Raw genomic sequence first — 5005 nt, forward strand, 5'->3', positions numbered from 1 at the left:
TGAAAAAGTCTTCCTGGTAAACAGCTTTGACTTACAAACTGCTCTCCTCCAACAGTCAAGGCCAACATGTCCAGTTCACCTGAGGACCATGTAGTCCAGCTACTATCTATACTATAAATCCTATTCAACTAGGGCTGGGTACCAAATTCAATACTTTTTAGGCACCGACCGAATTCCCTCTAAAAGTATCTAGTATCGAAAAATGCCTCGTCATTCAAAACGCAATTTCAATACCTAAGGAGAAAATCTCATCAGCGTCAGTGAGCCAATCAGCATGCAGCATGCTTCTACCAAGCTCTAATGATGTTTGTGATTGGCTGTCAAACGTTACACACTGTAGAGAGACGCAGGAAAAACTCTACAATGCACAGAGATGGCTCACGTAGTAGGAGCTGAAAAATAAATAAAAAGATTTGTGCCGTAACGTTATTTCTTTTTGTTTTATGAAATTGGTATCGAAAAAAGTATTGTTTTAGGAACCGGCATCAAAGTCACGATATTGATGTCGGTATCAAATATTTTTGAACGATAACCAGCACTATATCCAACCTAGGGCTATGAATAAATTTATGTTTACTAAGTATTTGTGATAATTCTATTATTTTTTTCTATACATTTTTACTCTTGCCAAAACATCTTTTTTGGAACGAAACTGAATGAAGCCCTCACACAAAGTAGAACAGGCAGCCATCAGACAGATCGCTTTTTAAAAGCCTGGGGTGGCTTTTTGTAAATGTTTTCAATGAGTGAAGCATTTTGCTTACTGCTTTTGCATGTGTTTTTTGCGTTTCTCGCGTTTTTCTGCTTTATGCGCCCTGAACCCCTCAAGTTGAAAAACAGTAGCAGAAAAACACCCAACATCAGTTGCATTTTTTCCCCCCATTGTCCAAACGGATGAATTGAGAGGCGGGCCTTCTATTCTATATAGATTTTACGTTTTAATATTTTACGAGTTTTTTTAAAGTTGTGAGTTTACGTCACAGCAAAATAACTATTAGGCTGAGGAAAGGCGATTCTGTGGTTGCCTACTGTCGCAACAATTTAAAAAAAGACGCCGCAAACCGCTCTGTCTAATCAGGGTCCTTTATAGCATTTTTTGGGGAGTGAATCACGCATGATGAAATCTCATGAACGCACACCTGGAAGGAATATGAAGATGTTGTTTGGGGCCCATTGTGCCTTCTGGTTTACTTCTTGTTGTTCATTCTTTCCCCAACAAAGCGAATAGTGAGACACTGTATCACCTATATTGCTTAAAGGAGAATTCCGGTCGATTTCAACACGTAGCTTTTTTGTTTGTAAATTTAGAGTGCTGTCAGTAGTAAGAAAAACGAAAACAATCGGTGCTGCCTACACCGTGTTATCCTCCTGCTAGCGTTAGCACCCAACAGGCTTAAACAGGGCAAGTTTTAAACTTGTTTTTAGCCTCTTAACATGTTCAAAATGTCATTAAAAGTGCCTACCCATGTGAAGTGATTCCTTCCGGGTGAACACAGTTAATCTGACTGCAGTAGATGTGAAAGAAATGCATGAAAGTTCTGCTAATTCAGCTCTATTTAGTTCCGGTGTTGAGACGGCAGTTAAGAGTGCTTAGGGACCGTCTATAAACTACAACACAGAAAAGAGATACAACAAAAATATGTAGGCTATTAATTTAATGACTAAATAAGGTAGTGTCTCCAAACTTACCTCAATTATAACTTGTCTCCTGCTAGTTGTACTACAGCACTTACTTTTAAAAAATAAGCATATGCCTATTTTTGAAAATATGTTTGCATCTCTTTTCGGTGTTGTAGTTTGTAGACGGTCCCTAAGCACTTGCATATTTGCAGTATCAACACCGGAACTAAACAGAGGTTAATTAGCAGAACTTTTATGCATTTCTTTCACATCTACTGCAGTCAGATTCACTGTGTTCACTCGGAAGGAATCACTTCACATGGGTAGGCACTTTTAATGACATTTTGAACATGTTAAGAGGCTAAAAACAAGTTTAAAACTTGCCTTGTTTAAGCCTGTTGGGTGCTAACGCTAGCAGGAGGATAACACGGTGTAGGCAGCACCGATTGTTTTCATTTTTCTCGCTACTGACAGCACTCCAAATTTACAAACAGAGCTACGTGTTGAAATCGACCGGAATTCTCCTTTAAGGATTGATCTGTATTAATTTAAGTTTTTTATTACACTGATCTGTAATTACAATGGTTAACTGTGTAAGATTACTCTCTCTCTTTACATTCAAATGCATAAAGGGCAGTAAGTACATAAAAATGAGGTGTCAATAATTAATGCATTATCAGGCTTGTGGGAGTTCTGACCTCAGTAATGACATCATCACCGCATTTTTTTATTTATTTTATTGCTGCTTAAAGTTACAGGAGTGCATATGTCTTGTGATATGAAATATAATGAACACAATAATCATTGTTTAGTTATCATCATTGGCTTTCATTGGTCTTCTATCTATATTGAAGAGATTATGGAGGAAAAAAAAAAAAAACGTAAGTTGCTCGTCACTTTTTTTTTTTTCGTCAGCTTTGCACAAGAGGATGGACAGTCCATCAAATATATGGGGGATTCTTTTGTGTTCCCAATTATTATTATTAAAAAAATTGCGGGGGTAACACCCAACACTTTACTGGCAGTATTGACAACATACGAAGCCACCGTGTCTTGAGAAGCTTGATGTTTAATTGTTCACTTTTAACTCGCTTCACATCATCTTTGCTATCTCTTTTTCCTCTCGCTTTTCCTCCCAGCCGCATTCATACGCTACTCTCACCGCTTGCTCGACCACACACCCACTGACGCCAACTCACTTAAGACACATGCCATTCTCGCTCCTACTTATGCCAACTTCGTAACATGGTGTTACGGTTAACCGCCATGTCGCAGTGATACGTTGCTTCTTCACCGCGGTATGAAAAAATCTATACCGCCACAGCTCTACGTGTCAGCAAGGCTAATAAAAAAACCTAAAGCACTGCAGCATCACCATATTTTTGAAACAGCACCTGAAGCAAACACATAGAGACTAACAGATCAAATGACTTACAATCTGAGGTCATTAACTAGCCTTCTCCAAAGAGAACAGAAGGATGGATCTGTTAGTCTGTCGGTCTACCAGCTATCCAGCCCACTGTCTCTCCATTGTATCTGTGGTCTCATCGCTACTGGAGAAATGATGGTGAAGCTGCCTGTATGTGCACACATTGCTGTTCCCCTCCTAAAAGACACTTGAACATGCACTGATATAGTTTATATTACCACCATGACCATACATACACATGATGCATGCACATAAGCAATGACTGTATAAGGCTCCTTGGGCTCATGCACATCACCCACTGCATACACTGTTTCATTAATGTCTTATCTTGGTTGCAACAGTTATTGTCTCTCTTTGTAGAAGAGGATGGGTCATTACCATTTCATGTGTCATTCCTCTTCAATTCAAAAAGGGCAGAAAGTATGAAGTCAGTGACTTAGTATTTTCTCTCCAAAAGATGTTTCCTTACAGTACGATGAACCATTACATAATTAAATGCCCCTGCCTCACTTCTGTAACTGTCATAACAGTTTGAAGCCGCAACTTCCATGTGTGTACATCTTTTACAGCAATGCAATAAGCAGCAAATTAAACAAAACCTTCTTCTTTATTATTATTATTGCATTAGTCTGAATGTATGATATTTTTGCTACAACAACATACATTTACCTGCAGGTCTATAACTGCTAAACGCATATTTCACACATAAATCAGCACAACAAATAGCACAAGTAAATTCTTATGACAGCAATTAATCTTGGGAACTGCTGGCCGATTTTGGGAAGAACTTATAACTAGAGATGTTCCGATACCGATACCAGTATCGGCTCCAATACTGCCTAAAACGCTGGTATCGGTATCGGGAAGTACTGAAGTTTATGCACCGATCCGATACCACGTAATAAAGCCCTAAAGAAAATCTACGTTAAAGTAGTTTATTTATGTTCTTTTTCCGTTATAATTGACTGTCAAACTGCATAATAAAAGAGAGTTCTGGGGCATTCATTGTTTGTGTTTGTTCATGTTTCACAAAGAGTTTAACCTTAGCCAGGCCAACAACAAAGATAGAAATAATATCACATCCATACAGGGATAGTAGTATACAGTTGTTAAAACATAATAAAATATATGACACATTGATATCGGATCGGTACTCTGTATCGGCCGATACGCAACTTCAGGTATCAGAATCGGTATCGGGAAGCAAAAAATGGTATCGGGCCATCTCTACTTATAACATACTTGTATAGGATAAAATTGAATGATACATTTTCATGAGAAAGAGCAGTCAAGTGGCAACATTGTCATTGTGGCAGGTAGAGAATAGTCATTTCGTAACTATGCAGTAGGGTTTAATATTTTTCCCGAAAATTAGATGAATCCCGGGAAATAGCTGGTTTTTTTGTAAAGTAATGTATCGATATCATTCAAAAATGCGTTCCCAAATCCCAAACTGACATTTTTTATATCATTTGTATCATTATTAGGGCAAAAGAACACAGTTCATGTCCATCACCAACACAGTTTGCAATGATCAATTCTGCTGCATGATCAAGTAACATCTGCTGCAGTGCTAATTATGAAATGCCAGATGGAATGTCTGTGACTGTCTTCTGAAAATCTACGCAACCCTTATAAAACCAATATTTTACAGAACTCCATTATAAAAACTAACGAAATCTGCTAAAGTAAACCATTGAATGATTCCTAAACCATTCTGTTAAACGAAATCCATTCTGTGGCTGTTGAGATTTGTAAGCGGCTGCAAACTAGAATAAATCACTCAAAGTTAACCAAATATTTCTTTATTAGGGCAGGGCAGGCATATTTCTCTTTTAAACACGTAGCCTACTGTTATGTAATGAATTTAGTGAGCCTGTATTACTGTAGCTACGGTACGGCACCTGCATCAACGTTACCGTATGACAACAATAGACATGCACTCCTTGCGTTTTT

The sequence above is a fragment of the Sander lucioperca genome, chromosome 3, assembly GCF_008315115.2.
Source record: "Sander lucioperca isolate FBNREF2018 chromosome 3, SLUC_FBN_1.2, whole genome shotgun sequence".
Classification (NCBI taxonomy): domain Eukaryota; kingdom Metazoa; phylum Chordata; class Actinopteri; order Perciformes; family Percidae; genus Sander; species Sander lucioperca.